At 49.5% G+C, this 16694-nt stretch overlaps 1 long non-coding RNA gene across 1 annotated transcript in view; it reads left to right on the top strand.

Moving 5' to 3' along the window:
* Window positions 1-16694, top strand: part of LOC129070250 (uncharacterized) — a 224096-nt gene that overhangs the window by 138871 nt on the left and 68531 nt on the right. The window lies entirely within an intron of this gene.

Below are 16694 nucleotides of genomic sequence, written 5' to 3'. Positions count from 1 at the left end.
CCAGTGCTAAACCGGAACTGCTGGTCACCCTGCTGGGGGAATCAGTGATCCTGGCTGCGCTTCTCATTTACCTTCTGTAACCAGCTGGTACTCTTAATTGGTTTGGCCAATCGCCATTTAGGACCCTTGCGTCTGGTCACATCATTGACCACTGGGCAGCTTATAGATGGATGCCATTGGATCAGCCACCAATCTTCATCAAATCAGTTGTTTCCAGAATAATAGGGTAGCATGATATTGCATGACATCCTGGGTGTGAAGAACCAGCTGAGACTACTTCCTTCAGAAGAGCGTTATGGACTCTGTGTGTGTGTGTGTGTGTGTGTGTGTGCGCGCGCGCGTGCGAGAGAGAGAGAGAGAGAGAGAGAGAGAGAGAGAGAGACAGAGAGAGACAGAGAGAGAGAAACATGCATGTACTATGTGGAATAATGAGCCAAGAAGAAAATTCTTCCTCTTAACTAGACAGACTCAGAGCTAAAATCTTTGGGATGGTATTGTCTGGAGAGCAAAGGAGTTGGCTAGAGGACTTCCTGAAATTCCTTTGAACTCTAGGATCCTTTTAAATATCAAGGGCATGTAAATTGGGCCTAAGTGTGTACTTTCTTTCTGAAGTCTCCTAGATAACCTTTGAGTTCAACTCCGATAGTGCGGAATGGGACCTCCCAGCTCATTCTTACCTCTGCAGACACTGACGTGGTTGGGGAGGAAGAGGCAGACGTGGTGCTGGTAGTGGGGGTGGAAGAGAGGAAGGTCGTGCCAGCCCAGTTTTTGGTGTTCATGACAAATAAGAACGACCTGAAGGCAAATTACAGGTTCTTTTCAGGATTGTCAAAGCCAGGCTTTCGGGATTCATGCCATCCTGAAGTGTTGCTGCTCGCCAGGGCGCCGGGTCTTCTTCTTCTGTGCTGGAAGGCAGCTGTGCGTGTCCGTGGTGCTGGGACACAGGCTTGCAGCTCATCCCACTTGTCGTGTGCAGTGTGGCCACAGGGAGATCATCGCCTGTCAGGATACAGATGAACATGCAAACATCTAGAAGCTATTTTCTTACTCAAGTGTAAAGGTTGAGGCACCCGCTTGCCTGCCCTGGTGCTCTGCGGTCTTTCCTCTGGTCTGACTCTCACTGCCACTGGAGAAATGCCAGCCAGCTCCTGCGGTGCCATTTTTCTTTTTAAAAAGATGACCTCATTTTAGATATTTCCTTCATTTGTATCCCACATACAGCCATTGGCTCCAGAAGTCCCATTGTTGTTCTGACAATAATCTTCTCTTTCTCTCTTTTCTTCTCATCCACAAAGAATCCCAAAGTCGCAGAGGTGGAAGCGGTCTAAAGCATCGCTCTTATCTAGATCGACCTCTCAGGATCTCCTCTTCAACACTGGACAAGGGGCCATACTGCCCTGAAAAAGGCCGCCTTTTTGCCACAGAGAGGACAGTGAGGGGCCAACATATTCAACCTGGTGGGGAAGCTGTAGAATTTTAAAGAGCAATTCATGTGCTTCCAAGTAACAAAGCATGTCAATTAATGAATGAGATTTTGAGCTAAATGCATTTTACCCCCTTCCCCACATGTACCAGTCTCTTACTTACAGATCCAGGCAGTAGGTCTTACACTGATAAAAAAAGCAGAGTGAGCAGACAAGCAGACCTGAGCTTTTGTCTCAAAGTCCCTCCTCTTGGTTCCTTCCATGTAAAAGGAAGGAGTCAGGTTACATGTTCCCTGAAGCCTTCTAGCTCTGACATCCACAATGCTGTCATATTTGATAGAGTTCATGACTTACAGGTTTGCTATTTTTTTGTTCCCTATGAGAATAGTGTATTAGACATTGCTCAAGATACACAGTAACTATTTCATCTACATATTGGACATACTGATCTTGCTTTAATTCGTTTGGAGCATAACTTAGCCTCAAAGTAGTGCCGATCACCTTTCCCCAGGGTGGTGGTCAACCTTCCCTCTGAGATTTTTCCAAGGGATTGAAACTTGACCCACAGAAGACTTTTACCCTCTTCCAATGGTCCTGGAAACCTGTGTGTTGAGGGAAAGATAGAAGGTTCTAATGGTGAAGTCCCTCTGCTCAGGAGAATGTGGTTTAAAGGGCATGAAGGTGACCTTGGGAATGGTCACTGACCTTGGACAAGACCCTCATGCCAGACTGCTGTTGGAAAGAAATCAGACAGAAAGAGCCTGTCTCTCTGCCTAGGTCGGAAAGATCCTTGAACTGGGTGGGGGTGGGTGGCAGGGAGCCTGGAAACCTGACTTGTCCTTCCTTAGCTTCAGCTTGCTCCAAGGTCATGTGTAAGTCCCTCAAGCCTCTTTCCTGGATCTCAGTTTTCTCATCTATAAAATGGGAGGGGAAGGAGAGATGGTTGGTCTTAAGGCAGGAGCCCTAAGGTCCCTCCCATGGATCAAGTTCTGAGCCCTGCCTGACCCAGGTGACGTCTGCCTGTTTTCCAACAAGGAGTTCTTTCTCCCTTCACCTTTGGCTGCACAAGCCAAAAACAGGGCTGTCCCGGGAAGTCCATTACCAAAGAATACTTCAAAGCTGTTTGCACTCCTTGTCAGTTGCACTGAACATGAGTTTGTTGAAGGAGAACGCAAATAGACATACAGACCGATGACAGGAGCGGGGAGGGGACTCCTATTTGCCGTGGGTGGCTGGGAGGGGAAAAAACAAACCCGCCTGCAATTTTGACCAGTAAATAAAAACTGAGAGCTCTACATGGCAAAAACTGTAGGGGATTTATTAGTTTGCTTAGTGAAAGGCAAATATTAGGGCTTAAGTTGACCCGTCCCATGGCCTGCCTTTTGGCTTTTGTATGCCGTCAGAAGCCGATCACCATGTGCTCCAGGTTATCAAGTTCTGTCGAAGGTTTTTGGTTATTTTTTTTTTAAATTGCTTTCCATATCCTTCTTTTTTTCTTCCTCCTTTGCTTATCCCTCTCCACCTCTCCTCCCCTCCCCCCCCCAACACACACCTTTTACGGTAATTCAGATCTGGGTTTTGGAGAGGAAGAGAGCAGGATGTGAAAGACATATTGTTCCATTCCAAAGACTTCCTATATTCAGGGCTCTGGCTGGCCTGGGGGCTGGCCATGCCCGCGGTTGTGTGGTCCCGGTGGGTCCTGGTGGGTACCCTCCATCCTCTGCTTTGAACTTTTTAAAAAAAAATTTATTTATTTTCCTAATTACAGTTGACATACAGTATTATATTAGTTTCAGGTGTACAACATAGTAATTAGACATTTATATACATTATGCAGTGATCACCCCAATAAGTGCAGTACCCACCTGACACCATACATAATTAGTACAATGTTATTGACTATTTTCCCTGTGCTGTACTTTAAGTCCCTATGGCTGTTTTTATAACTGGCAGTTTGTACTTCTTAATCCCCTCACCTTTTACACCCATTCTCCAAACACCCCTCCCATCTGGCAACCATCAAAATGTTCTCTGTATCTATGAGTCTGTTATTCCTTTGCTTAAACATCCTAGGTGCAAGGCAGTCTGTTCCTAAGCACTGTATTCCTGAGTCCTCAGACCTCGTGGGTGGCGCTTCCTCATATCTGCTCCCTGTGGGGGACATGCACATGGCACGTTGCTCCAGGTCAGTCCCTAAATCCATTTTCCAGGCCAGCCTACTGACTGTCCACAGAGGGGGCATCTCACTAGCCTGTCCGGGATGCAGTGGTTCCCGGCACTACCCATGTAATGAAGAGTCGGGAATGTTCTCAAATTGCTAACTTAAGGAAGTTCTTTTCACACTCCAGTGCTGCTTTTTAATTGACCTCAGCATGACTTTTAATCCTCTGGTAATTCTTCCAGGATGAGTCTATGTTTTTAAAGATCACTTTTGGGCACCCAGGCTACTGAAATCCTACTAACCCTTCCAGGCTCATCTCAAGTGGTCCCTTCTCTAGGAAGTCCTCCTGGATTTCTCCTTCCCTCCCGCAGCTGTGACTCCTCCCTCACATATCCTGTTAGAGCATCTGTGCTTATACTACATTCCTTTTAACTACCCCATCTCTTCAGTTCTCTCCCAAGAGCAGAAACTGGCTCACTCATTCTGCGCTGAAAGTTATCCCTGAGATTCCCGTCATGTTCAGAATCACACAGCAGTCACTGTGAGTGACATTTAATTTTCAGAAAATGGAGATTTATAGGATTCAATCACTCTGACCTAGTCTTTATATGTGAGAGTTGCGATTCAAAGTCAAGGTCAGTCTGAAGTTCAGAGCTCTTACGTTGTGGCATGGTGGCTTTTATATGGTACATGTATGAGAAAGATGTTGAGTTGACTTTTCCTATTAATGACCTGATACTGCGTGGACCGCCACATTTGTTGTTTTCCCCCACTATTAAGCAATCAAGTGTTTTCTGAGCAGTGGAGAAAAATTGCTTGTTGCTTGATTGGTTCCTTTCCCAGCAGAAACTTCTTGAAATAAAATGTGCCTGCTTTTTGCTAGTTGTTTGAGAGGTAGTCTCATTTTTAAGATGTGCAAGAGAAAAATTGAACTCAAAAATTTAGGTCAAAATTTCTAAAGAATTTCAGTGTCTAGTAGGGAGAGATACAGAAGAAAAACACAACATGTGAGATGTTGCCTGCCTTCAGGATCTTACTTACAGTCTGGTTAGACAAGACCAGCACATGTACAACGCTAGATCACATTTGCCAGAGGCGCTTGCGATTAGCTGCACAGGAGAGTTTCAGCGGATACTCTGCTCTTTGTCCTAATGTGAACGTTTGCAGCAAGTCACAGGTAGAGAAGTTGAAGGATGTGTGGCAGATTCCCTGCTGCCTGGGATGGGCCTGGGTTCAAGGGCGTATCACCTGGAGACGGAGGCGAAGATGGGAAGAAGCACTCCCCTAGAGCAAGCAGGTCCAGGGAGAGAAGAGGGTTCCCATTTGCCATCTGATTAATCACCCCCACCATGGGGAGGGGCACATAAAGGAAGAGAGGGGAGGAGAAAAGAACTCAAAGACCACTCCTCTCCTGTCCTCATACAAAAAAGTAAGATTCGAGTTCGGACGAAGTGGATTCATCTGTGGGCTATGGCCAGTTGGGCCACTTCCATAAGATAATATGATATTCACGTAAGGAAAATCAGGCAGCTGAGGAACTTCAAAGGTCTTTGCAAAGCTTCTTGCTTGAATCTCATGCAACTTAGTGAGAAAGTCCCGAGATCCCGTTTTCATAGATGAAGAAACGAAGGAGAGCCAGGGTCAATGACTTGCCACATGGCCCCCCCGGTAAAGCAGTGCTGCGGTTTCTCTATGACCAATTCAGGAGAAACCGAAAATGAAAGCTGTATTAGCCACAGCCAGCTGTTACAACAAAGCACACCTACATCTCACTGTTTTCCATAATGACTTCTCCTCATTTACACCTCAGTAGATGGACTCTGGCTCCTAGGTTAGGTCACCGTCACCTTCAGAGAGGCAGGATGGAGCTGCCGTGAGGAACAAAGGCTTTGCCACCAGCTTCCCTGGGCCTGCACCACTTCCCTGACCTCTAACAATGGGACTGCCAGGGGGTAGCCTCTCCCTGCCTCAATTTCCTTATCTTTAAACTACTACATAGGGTGGATGCAGGGTTTGCCTGAGTTATTGCGGGTGCAGTGCTTACGGCAGAGCCAGGAATGCAACACTCAGTAAATGCGAGATCTTTTTCTTGTTGGTTGTCAAATGATCTGTAATTGACCTTTTTTTCCTTTGTAGTTCTTAATTAAGTGGGCCGTCCACTGCACTGCTGCTGCTGTTGTCTCTGATATCATGTGAGTGGCGGCCACGAACACTGCAGCCTGAAGCCTGGGCAGTCCCCAGATCTCTTTAATGGTTCCAGAGAGTTCTCTAGCTAAAGATTGGTACCGCATCTGTTGGGCAATGCTGCCAATCTCATCAAAAGTGATATTTCCACTGTGCTTATTATTATTATTATTATTATTATTATTATTGCTATTTGCTTCTTTCTGTTTCTTGGAGGGTTTGAGGGCTTTGATGATCAGGGAGGAGGCAGAAGGCACTACCTCAGTCTGGGCCTGTTCTTGATGGTCAGTTTCACCATAATCCTCAGACCTTCCTAATCATCCGTTGCTTTGGGGGTGTCGTTACCAAACATTTTTAGAGACAGGTCCAAGGGGATGATCTTGGGGGCCAGGGCAGGCGTGGCACCGACTTCGCCTCCAGTACACCTCAGGTGTACGACTTTGATCTCATTGGGGTTGAACTTCCGTGGCACGGTGGGGCAGCTGGTGGTGGATGACCCTGGATTCGGGGTGACCAGAGAGAGTTGCACCTGAGCCTCTTCCCAGCCAAAAGCAGTAAATGTGAGACCTTCGTTCTCCCCTCTGAACCATGGGGCCAGATGCACCTGTCCTCCCCGACTCCTGGCTCAGAGGGTCTCTGTGCCTGGGTGGGAAGAGGAGACCTCACGTGTGGACTTCCTCATCACATGTGTGTTTTCCTGATGTGCCGTGGCGCCCCTGACTCTCTCCGGCCTATGGGTGAGCTCTTTGGGTTGTGACGTTTGGTGTTTCAGCTGGAGCCAAGCAGAGAGGTTGATGGTGTCTGGACACTTGCTCTGTCAGAATGATTCTTCTTTCTCGATGTTCTCAGCACCACGTTTACTTCGTCTGTCTCTAGTACCAGCCAAGCTTTTTCTCCCAGAGGCCAAGTTCTCTCCAGAGTCCGTCAGTTGCCTCTACCAACTAAGGAGGGTCAATTAGGCATGGACTTCAGGGACTTGAGGCCCATCTGTGTCTTCTTCTCCTGGGGCAGGGAGGAAAGTTGATTTCTGAGCCTATGGAGGACCCCACAAACCAGATGGCTCCCCATTTCCACACCTAGATTTCCAATCAGGCTCCTTCCTGCAGACCAACAAGCCTTCCTTCTCGGACCCCTAGCTGGGCGTGGGCTCTTGTAACTGCAAGACCTTAGTCTGGCACCCGCACGCTCTGTTCTCTCTTTGGCTATCCTGGCACCACTAGAGAATGGAAAAGCTGGTCTGTTTACAGGACGCTGGGCCAGAATAACATTAAAAACTAAGGAGCAAATAAAATGTTGTAAACAAATCTCCTTTCCAGTAAGGAGTACTCCTTTCCCCACCCCCATCCCCGCCCCTGGTTCCTCCAACATGAACCATTTTTCTCATGTGTTTGGATAAACTTTCATCCTGTGCAATTACCCTTCCCAGGGAGCGGCTGCCTATTTCCGTTGGCTATTTATTTTGATTTTGACCATTCCCCTCGCCCTTGAGCATCACACACACCTAATAGTCAAGAAAATGTGCTCCCTATCAGGGCATCAGGAGTGGCTGGCTCCTGCCCCCTACCTCTTTCTTCCCCTTCTCCTTTCCTCCTGCTACCCCATCACTCTCTAACCTCACTTTAGGGCGTAGACATGGCAGGGCTGGTGGCATTGCTTCAGGGGGATGGAAGGAGGGAAGGACAAGGAGAGAGAGGGTTTCAAGTCAAAGCTGGACCAGCGCAAAGCGGCTGTGTGTGGGTGACCATCTCTCTGTGAAAGCTCTGAAGTGAATGAATCCTCTTGATTTTCTGTGAGAGCGGAAAGCCAGGGAGCTCAGCTTCCTGACCCCAGCAGGTAGCTTATTGTAAAACAGTTCATCCAGGGAGGAAAAAAATACCTTGTTTCAGCATTTTAACTTCTCTTTCTTTCTTTTTTTTTTTCTTTTTTGCTCTGACTCAGATGTGTGAGAAAGAGGATGGAGGATGGCCTGTCTAGCTCTGAAATACATGTGACTGGAGGGGAAAAAACGAACGACGATTATTCTTGTTTATAAATTCAAGGGGTTATGAAGGACCCTTCATGGCATATTCTAAATTGTCCCTCTGTCCTTCTCACAGTGCTCTGCCTTCTGTTCTCCTTCCGTGTGGGAGTGGAGGAGTGGGGAGGTCCATTTGGCACTGCTAGCCCTAAGTATTGGCAATCCCCACTTTCCATTTAAGTCAATTTCACTTTCTAAATTCCTTGCCTTTGCCTGGTTGGATGAGTCGATATTCTTGAGGTGCAGAATTCAGAGAGACCATGAAGAGCAGAGAGGCACTGACTCATGGATCAGTCATGGAATCCGCTTGGATTCAGATTCCTTAAGACTGAGCTCAGTGGAGGCACTGGAAGTGGCTCGGGGTGAAGGGCGGGGTCTGCTACACCATGGCAACTTCCCTGTGAGCCCCCAGCCTGCGAACTGGGCTGTCACAGACCACCTGAGCTACGTTTGGTACCCGGGTCGTAAGTTGGTAACGTGGTGAAGGGGAAAGCTAGATACTCTCCCTTTTGAAGGATGGGGGTCTTCTCAGGGTCCTGGCTTCCGAGGGTGGAGGGGATGGTTCATACCCAAGAGGATGTGAAAAAAACTTATTCATAAAACCCAGTTGATGTTGGCATGGTTCTTGCTGTACATATTAAGGAGTGAGATGCACAGAATCATGTACTGTGCCTGGCTCTAAGTCTAGTGGGCATGGGCTTTGAATAGACTTCCAGAATCATGGAGGAATATCAAAAGATCCACCCCTACTGTGGTTCTCAGGCCCTCTTAAGAGCAACAGGAGACTCTAACTTAATAAAAATTATATTCAACAATATAATGCGGTGGGAGTGAGACTGTGGTTGGTCCTTGTTCTCCAGTCTCGGTTTTGGAAGCCGACACTGAGGTGTTCATATGGCCCCACTCAGCAAGTTCATGGTGGGCACTGATGGGAGCCAGTCTCTGGTCCCCACAGCGAGTCACTGGTCCCCTACTGGAGTACAATCCTCTAGAAGTCTCCCAAGTTTAAACGCAGGGAGAGGAGGCCAGAGAAGGCCTCTGGGAGGGAGGATGGATCAGCCAGGCAAAGTGCTGCAGAAGCAAAATCCATTGTGGTAGCTTTGTGCCTGCCGTCAGGGTTGGGCACTCCCGGGTCAAGAATGCTTTGAATAAGAGGCGCTGTGGTGGCCCAGGCCTCCACGGGGATGCTGGGCTCTCAGGGAGGGGAAGCCTTCATCCGGGCTGCAGCCCCATTCTCAGTTCCGCTCTATTTAGAGCACTTTTGTGTGTGTGTGGAAAGCCGATTGCTGAGGAGTGAAGCTCCGGGCCAGCAGGGGAGATGGTTCTGTGGTGGCTTTCAGAATTGGGGGTGGGGGGTAGAGAGGAACACAGGGACTTCCAGCAGAATGGACCAGCCCAGTAACCTCACATTTTTCCATTGCTCCCTGCCCCTCGCCTTTCCGTCCAGCCCAGAAGCCCATCTGTGGGCAGACCTCATGGAGGGAGGTAGAAGTATCTAAAACTGTTTTTACCTGTGCAAGGTGAGGTTTTAATTCCATGAGTCCATGGGACAGGAGGCCCTGTGGCAGTAAACACCGCCTCTGTGGTGAGGGGTGCTACGTGGGACTCACAGCACAGACCAGCCTGGCTGGGTGTAGAATGGCACGTGACGTGACTATCTTCTGGAAATGTGGCTGACCTGGGCCGAAGGTGATGCCTGAACCTCACAGTGGTACTCGCCAGCAGAGGCAGCATCTGAGGGGGTTGATGCTTCGCTAACAGAACTTCGATAATCCTGCCCTTCCCCACCAAAGGGACGACTGTGTTAAATACAGAGTAGGTCACTGCAGACTTTGCAGGCCGAGGGAGTTGTGGGTGGCCAAGGAATTTTGAAAAGAGTGTCTTTCTAAGCCTTTTCCCAGTACCTTGCCCTCTCTTCAGACTTCATCCTTGCAAAAGAAACTTGGTGTCTGACAAGTGACTCTCACTGGTCCTACTTGCGTACAGCGCACTCCGGAGCTCAGTGAGACGGGGGCTCTGCCCTCTGGACCCCAGCTAGCATCTCGGATGTCCCTTCCCTGTCACAGTCTCCCTTGAAAGAGACTATAGTCAATCACCTCAGCCAAGGCAACTTTGAGACCAGTGACCACTGCTTTTCAAGAGCTGTGGAAGCATCAGAGCTTGCACCTGCTTGTTAACAGACGTCATTCTCATGGCTTTTCTAACAGACAAGATCCTGGGTGTGGTGCCAGTGGGTGGTCTCCTGCAGAGGTCCTGGTAGCCGTTGGCGACAGGCAAATATTCAGATGTATGAGATGCCCCATTCCTTTCCAGCCTGACACTGGGCTGGCCTTCTGGGCCCCCAGAGGAAGCCTATGGGTAACTTTCAAACTCAGCCAATGATTTTCAACCGCTTTGCCCCCTACCTCATGCCAGAGGCCATTTGCAATGTCAGGAGACATTTTTGGTTGTTACAGCAAGGGGAGAGGGTACTGTTGGCATCTAATGAGTAGAGACTAGGGATGCTGCTCAAAATCCTACAATGCACAGGGCAGGCCCCTACTACACAGTATTATCCAGTGCCAAATGTCCAGAATGGCGGGATTGAGAAACTGTCTTAAACCTCTGCTGAGGGTTAAACCAAGCACTAACCCTAGTCCCCCCATGCCCTCTCCCCATCTCTTTATTTACCAAAGGGAAAAAAAAATCTGTTATTTTTTCCAAGTGCATTTCCCCCTGTATCTTATCAAGAACCACCAAGTTCAGCACACCCTTGATTAGTCACTTCCATTAACAGTGTTTATTTTGGGGTTTGTGTTTATTTTTGAAACGTGGTCTCCTCCCCCTTCCTTCCTTACCCACTGGTGGTGCTCGGCCAGCTTTCTAGCACAGTCTCATCCACACTTTCCTGGGCCATCCATAAACCCACCGAGCGAACTGAGTGCCCTTTCTTCCTTCCCCTCCTCCGATGGGGGAGTTCTGCAAAGGACTTGACCTTCTCTTACAGAGGCAATTGTGCTGTTCCCTTTATTTCTTAAATGTGCTTGAAGGTCCTTTTCATCAGTGACTCCATTGACCAACCGACTAGCGACGAAGCGGAGATTTTATTCCTATCTGTGCACATGCCATGAAGCCAAGGGCTCCGGGCGGTTTTCTCCATTGAGTCAGAGGCAAGGGCATTTTTGACCTGCGGGTCCCTCCTGTTCCTCCCCATCCCTCCGATCGTCACTGCAGCCTAGTCTTGGGGCTGTATTTAAGTGCTTCTGAGTCATGGAGAACTGATCCCAGTTCCTCCCACTCACCCAACCCATCTACCCTCCCAGAAAGCACTTAGCACTCCCTCCCCAGTCAGGGGGACCTAAAGCCTAATGGCGAAGTAACCTGGAGCTCCTAGGAAACCTCAGCCCAGGTTGTGGAGGTCTTCCTCCTTGATTGGGCACCACACACCATCCCAACTCCTTTTCCCTGAGTCCCAGCAGCCACAGTGTCCCCAGGAGGCCACCCGCAGAACCCCTTAGCTCATGGAGGCCCTCTTCATTCTGGGGCGGGGGAGGGGTCTCGTTCCTAGTCTTATCCATGAGCACCGGCCCCAGGATGCTTCCAAGGCAGGCAAGCTGTGGAAGACCCAGAGTACCCTTCCCCTCCTCCCACACTCCTTCCTGGGACATTTATTTGAATACCACCAGAGAGTGGGTTATGCTGGGGTATTTATTTGTTTAAACATGGGTGGTTCCTACAGAGGAGGGTGTCGGGTTTCAAGGTTGGAGGACCAATGCAAACAGAGAGCGGGTGGTCTGCAAAGAGAAGTGGATGGGGTGGGAGTGAGAGAACCCATTCCCTTCCTCTGTCTGTAGGCGGGAATGCTGCAGGACGTGTGACCTCGTTCAGGACCCAGCTCTCTCAGTACGTGTGACAGAGCGACTTGGGACAGGATGTGTGTGTTCAGACTCTGAGACAGCCTCTCCCTAGATTGTTGAAAAGAGTGTTTGGAAATCATTGGGCAATTATTTGGGGCACTACTCCTCTTAACCTACCCTGAGGGCTTTGGTGATTCTGTGTGCCCTGGGGAGGAGCGGAAGGGTGCAGGCTGGATTGGTTCTAACTGCAGCCCCACTCCAATAATTCTGGAAAATTCCTAAAAGAGCTGGATGGCAATCCTCTTTCCTAAAAGAGGTTGAGTTGCTGACCAGAATGAATGGTCCTGTCTTGTGTACTAGGGCCAGTCTCCCTCCTGGGTTTAATTAGCCAGAAAAATATCTCTGACTGGTTTTGGGGTCATATCAGCCCTGACAGAGCTTGGAGTTTTGTATTCTGCAGGTAACCATCAATAGAAAAACCAAGGTGGAGGGAAAAACAGAGGTGCAGGTATGGGTGCAGGTGTGGGTGTGGGTGCAGGTGTGGGTGAAATTCCTGCTCTGGTTCATGCTATTTCCAAACTGGAAGCAACAGCAATGGAGCACATTGTCCAAATGGTTCTTCCAAAGTTTCTCCACTACAGAACTGGCAAATCCAATGGAAGGCAAACCATTAGCCTCCACAGATGAAATGCTGAAAAGCTAGAATGTTCTGCCAGGAAGTAGTTTTGGAGGGAAAGTACCAGGGAAGGTTTTAGAGACATGGCAGCATCCACTTAACATCTGTATATACAAGAGTTACAGTAGAGATGGTAATGAGTGACCAGTGCCCAATGCCCTTCCCAGGGAAAGCGGAGATGAGGTTAATGAAACGATGTAGAATTAGGTCAAACACCAGAAACCACCTCCTAACACTGAAGGTTACAACACCAAGATGGGCTGTGGCATCACTGTATAAAAACTTGGATGGAGAGGCACGCTTTCTGCCAAGGCCTACGTACTCTTCCCTCTGGACAGAGCTCTTGAATGCCCAAGGTAGGGTACTGAGTGCACAGCACGGGAATCAGCTGAAGACCCTTAAAAATTAATGGTGTGCATACTGAAGGGGTTAGGAATAGACACTGATATCTTCATTTTATTTTGACATGTACTGAAAAGATGAGATGGGTTGATACCTAAACAAATGCATAAATACGGGTTGAAAGGAATGTAGCAAAGTCTTGTTCAGAAAGCCTAGGTGACCAGTATACAGAGATACAAACTTTCTGTATGTTTGAAAATTTTCAAATAAAATATTGGTACAAAGCACCAATCCCTGGGCCACCCATGGTGAGTTGGTGATGAGGACTAGGAATTTTTTAAGCTTTCCAGGGGATTCTGCTAATAAGCCAAGCTGAGCTGGGCATCTGGGGAACAGGCTGGTAGCCCTCAGACTTGGATGTACACAGGAACCCCCTGGAGTCTCTATCCAAATGCAGAGAAGGGTCCAGCAGGTCCTGGGGTGGGGCCCAGGAGTCTGCACTTCTTGCAAGCTCCCAGGTGCTGCCGGTGCTGCCAGCGCCAGGACCGTGTTTGAGCACACGGGCACAAGAGGACTATCCCTTGTTCTTCCCATCTGTGTAGTCCAGTGGGTCTCAACGTGGACTTTACACTGGAATCATCTGGGAGCATTAAAAGAAACCGACGCCTGGGAGTCTTCCCCCAGAGATTCAGCTTTAATCCTTCCCCCAAGGATTGCACCTTAGAGGGTGCAGCCTGCGCAAGGAGATTTAAGAACCCTTCAAAAAATAAACAAACAAAAAAATAAACAAATTCATTTGATTCTAAGGTACAACCACCGATTGAATGTCATGAAGTAAATGCATGGAATTATTAAATTTCAGGAAATGAATTTTTGCCCCAATAGACACTGAGGAGCCTCGCTCACAGGTGTACGGGGGCTTTTCCAGCGAAGGTGAAAGACCCAAAGCCGCGCCCCCGTTCTTCCTAAGGGGAAGGCTAGCCAGCCAGCGAAGGAGTGTCAGGCGCTTTTCCTTAGTTCATTCTGTAATCGCGGGAGCCAGGTGAGGCAGGCATCATCGTCCTCTTTTAAAGATGGCGGGACTGAGGTGCACTGACCTAAGCGACTGGCCCAAGGTGACGCGGCTTAGATTGGAACGAGGTCTGCCTGACTTCGTATCATTCCGTCGCCTTCATGAGCTCGACCATGGGGTTGGACAACTGCAGCCCGTGGGTCGGATCTGGCCAGCCGCCTGTTTTCATAAATCAAGTCTTCCTGGAACACAGCCACACCCATTCATTTCGGTGTCGTCTGTGTCTGCTTTCACTCTGTAGTGGCAGGGTTAAGCAGTTGCAACGGAGACCCTGCGGCCTGCAAAGCTGAAAATATTTATTACCTCGCCTTTTACAGAAAACGTTGGCCAACCTCTGAGGAATTGGTGAGGCAGCCAGCACAGAGCAAGGGTGCAATCCTTGGCCGTGCTCTGAGCGCATAAAAGATGAACTTGAACTCGTGGTCATTGTAGCTCCTGTATCTGCTCAGACTTTTTTCCCCTCAGTCTTGCGGCCTGCATTTCACTCAGAGGGTTACTTGCTTCCTCTGAACATATTTTATTTTGATGCCAAAATTTCTGATCTGTTTTCTTAAGAGCAAGAGGTCTTGATCCCAAAGCCAGGGCCGTCACCCAGCTCTCTGTGGAGTGGGGTGAGGGAGGCCAGCTGCCGGCCACCTTCCGCTCCAACACCGTGGGAGGCCTGCGTGGAAAAGCTGCTCCTGGGGGCGTCCGCTGCGAGGAGGCTTCCTCCCGTCCCAGCAGCCATCCAGGGAGAAACCCTATCAAGGGGTCAGGAGGGAAGGGAAGGGGAGGAAATGCCAGTCAGTCCCTCAAAGCCCCACCCTCCCGTGGCTTCCAGCCGGTGAGCTGGGTCTGAATACCCTTGACCCACCCCCAGGGGCCAGGGCAGGGCGAGCAGGGGAAGTGCATTTGGTAATGATTCTAGATTTCCTGTTTGGTTTCTGTCCAGGGGGCTTTGGGATATGCTAACTCGTAGGATATGTGTACACATTAACAGCCCTCCCGTTCTCCCAGCTTTGTTTTGCTTTTTTTCTCTTTGATATTTTTCCTTTTCTTGGGCTTTTCGCATTTTTTGTTGTTGTTAAATGCTGTGAGGTAGAGCTATGGGGTGAGTTCCCAACCTCCTTGGGGAGAATTTATGGAAAAGGAGAGGTGAGAGGTAGGGAGGGGTTGGGGTCCCCTGCCTGGGTATTGGGGTGGTGGCCTGGGAGCCATATTGATTCTGTTGTGGCTGGACAAACAGCTGGCAAAGCTGTACAGGGTCTGTTTAGGTAAACAAACATTTATTTAGTTCTAACTGTGTACATGAGATACAGGCACGGCAAAAGCCCAGTCTTGTCCTCTAAGATGAGAGAGAGAGATCAAAGTAGCTTGATAAATTGCAATGGCAGATGTAGGCAGTAACCAGGATGGGGATGTGGGGGATGAGGGGGGTGCCAGGAACCTTTAGCTCAGCTTTCTCTTCTGAGCAGGACTGAGGCCTAGGCTTAGGCTTAAATGGCCGGGACACTTTGCCAATAGCAGTCAGAGATAATAAAGCCAGACATCACTGCTGAGCCCCTTGCAACGCTGTGCGGTGTTACATGGCAGGTGGGCCGCTTCATGCGGCCTCCCTAGGATGCCAGCCTTTGTGGGGGCTGGGATGGGGAGACATGGGAGAGAGGGGTTGGAATCCCAGTGTGACTTTAACCTCAGGGAGACCGGGGCTTCAGGGAGGAGGAGCCTGCACTTCCTGGGGAGCAGGAAGGTGATCTGCCTCCTTCTCAGTCAATAGGGACTTTGATCCCTTGCAGGGGAGAACAGTACCCAGAGCTCTCCCTTTCAACACGTTCCAATCCCCTCCCCTTGCTGCACCTGCCCCACTACCTCCACACGTTACCTTGAAGGAGACAGGATGCTTTGCAGCTGGGCCAGGTTTCTTCCTGACGCAGGCTGGAGCGCAGCTCATTGCGCACAGTGTCTGTAGCCATGTGGCTCAGGGTGCACCTGAAAGTATCAGGCGGAGAGACAGGGAGGGGGCAGGGACACGGGGGCCTCACTGCTCCCCGCCCCGCCCCGCCCTCCCCTCACAACTTGCCCTGCTCCTAGAGCTCCCGCAGCCTGGGGCTGGTAGTGGTGAAGGTCGGGGAGCCCAGGACTGTGCTAAGATGCGTGTCTTATTCAGCCAGGCTTTGGGTTAACAAGCTGGGGTGGGTGGGGTGGGCAGGAGATGGGGGGGATTTGACCCTTTTGCCATCTCCTCCCTTTTCCTCCCTTCCAGTCTCATCCATTGTTCCAAGAGCTAAGTGGTAAAAAACCTTGGGCAAAGCGACATGACGTTGGTGTGTGAACTCTCCACCTGAACCTTTTTTCTGAGTTGGTAAAACCTGGGCAGTCTATGAACTCTCTGAACTGAGGGGAGCGCAGAAAAATAAACAGAGTGCTCCTGTGATGAAAAGCACACGCCAGCTCAGGGCCCCATCCGGCTGGAGCGTACCCTGGAGCCTTTTGAAAACCCCGCTCCTGACAGCCCTTCCCCAGACTAATGGCTCTGGCGGTGGCTCCGGCAAAGGCCCAGTGGAGCCAGGGACAGGTGTGCTGGGCCTCCCACTGGAGTCGGTGCAGCGAAGCTGCTGCGAAAGAATCTTCCAGAAGTGCTGGGGTTTTCCCCCTGAAATGAAAGGCTCACAGAAGTAAATGGATTTCTCCCTGCTTTCTAATGCATCAGGTCAGGTCCTCTGTATTTTCCATCCACAGTCCCATTCCCTGGCCAGCCTTATAAACAGGAATGCTGCATTTTATCATTTTGCCAGGTGAGGATTCTTTCTGAAATGTGAACACCTGCCAATTTGTCTCTTCAGGAAATTCATGCACCTATATGTGTGTATGTGCTCTTTGTATACATATACATAATGTATAAAGAATTTTTCAAAGGACTAGGGCATCCTATGTCCGGTAATAGCTAGTTCCCCAGACACCGTTGTGTTTGGAAGGGTGACCAGCTTGTCCCAGTTTGTCCCA

This window comes from Pteronotus mesoamericanus, unplaced genomic scaffold, assembly GCF_021234165.1.
Source record: "Pteronotus mesoamericanus isolate MK-2021 breed Mesoamerican mustached bat unplaced genomic scaffold, CSHL_Meso_final contig_246, whole genome shotgun sequence".
NCBI classification, from domain to species: Eukaryota; Metazoa; Chordata; class Mammalia; order Chiroptera; family Mormoopidae; genus Pteronotus; species Pteronotus mesoamericanus.
The sequence above is the reverse complement of the archived record's forward strand: the minus strand, read 5'-3'. Positions and strand labels throughout refer to the sequence as shown.